Source organism: Periplaneta americana, chromosome 7 (assembly GCF_040183065.1).
Source record: "Periplaneta americana isolate PAMFEO1 chromosome 7, P.americana_PAMFEO1_priV1, whole genome shotgun sequence".
NCBI lineage: Eukaryota > Metazoa > Arthropoda > Insecta > Blattodea > Blattidae > Periplaneta > Periplaneta americana.
The window spans coordinates 133,237,127-133,238,664 of record NC_091123.1 but is presented as its reverse complement, the minus strand read 5'-3'; positions in this window follow the sequence as shown (position 1 = coordinate 133,238,664).

The following is a 1,538-nucleotide window of genomic DNA, read 5'->3' as shown; positions in this document are numbered from 1 at the left end:
AAATTACGTCACTATACTTAAAATTATTTTAATATCTATTTCATTACAAAATAATTATGATAAAGCTTAATAATAATAATGATTTTACAGTTAGCTACATGTGAAAGTCAAGGGAATTATAATTATTATAGAGGACAGAAAATATCTATTTATATTTAGGCTTAGGCCTACATTGTATTTAAAATTATGTCAATATATATTTTATTATAGTCTACTTATGATAAAACTTAATAATATAAGATGATTTTACATATGAAAGCCAAGGGAGCTATAAATATTATCAAAAGGAGGAGTAAAGAGAGTTAAGAACGATGACAAAGAGTACATTCTGTTGATGCTGATGCCACCTATGGCGAATTACTTGAAAAGGGCGTAAATCAGATAGTTTCAAAATGTCAGGCATATAAGTTACGAAATGGAGGACATTTCTTGATTTTTTAAAAATTCGCCTGGACCCCCGGCAAAGGCCTGAGAAGGAGGGACATGTCCGGATAAAAGAGGACATCTGGTCACCTCAGTTCATACCTGTTAGGCGAAATAACAGAAAACAATGCTGAGACAGCACATGTTGAACGTTAATTTTAAGCTAAATAATTGAGAAAATATGTTGTATGCATTTTGCTTATTCATTAAAAACCAAGACAATTAATTGTCTCTAAGGTTTTTTTTTTGGGACACTCTCGGCAAAGCTGGGACGTGTAGTCAGCCTACATATTGATTAATATATGCTTTCAATAATCAAATTATCTCCACACAAAGTAATCTGCGAAACGGATTGATGAACAAACATATGTAATCCAAATCTGTGTGGATTACATATGTAATCAAAATCTCGGTGGTTTTTTATGTGCTGTTTTATGTTACCACATCCTTTCGTGTTACAGTTCAGCCCTGTTATCTGAAGTGATTACATATGTAATCAAAATCTCAGTGAAAGAGAAAATAATATGACGTTATTAGTGAAGGGAAATTCCAAACATTTGTAACAGTTACTTTGTTGTAACTTGGAATCACCTAATCATTACAATTAAGTAATGCTGTAGTCCACTCCACTTTAAATGCTCTCGTGAACTTCTCTTTCTGTACTCTTTGACCGCAATATTACTGATGTTTTATTTGTGTAATATTTGAAAGCTTGTGTCTTGTGTTTAAAACTGTTTCCACTACATGGCAATGCTATATGTCGTCTTCCGGTTACTATTGCTTGCTGGCTACCGACTTTCATAATGGTCTTTTGTTGTGCTGCGCATGTTTGCAGTTTGTACAAAAAAAAAAAAAAAAAAAAAAAAAAGGTGTAAATTTTCTGCCGAGTTACAGAAGAAGTATCCTTGTTTTTGAAGAGGTAGAAATGATTTCGAGGGTGAATGCATGGTATGCAAAGCCGGTGCATTTGTTTCAGTGTCGAATAAATGATGACTTGATTTGCAAGCACCTCTTGGATTGCGAAAAACACAATACAGCAGTTCAGGAAGAAGGTTCTTCTACAAAATTAACTGACTTTTTTTGTAAAACCTGACAGCAAATTGGAAGATGAAGTA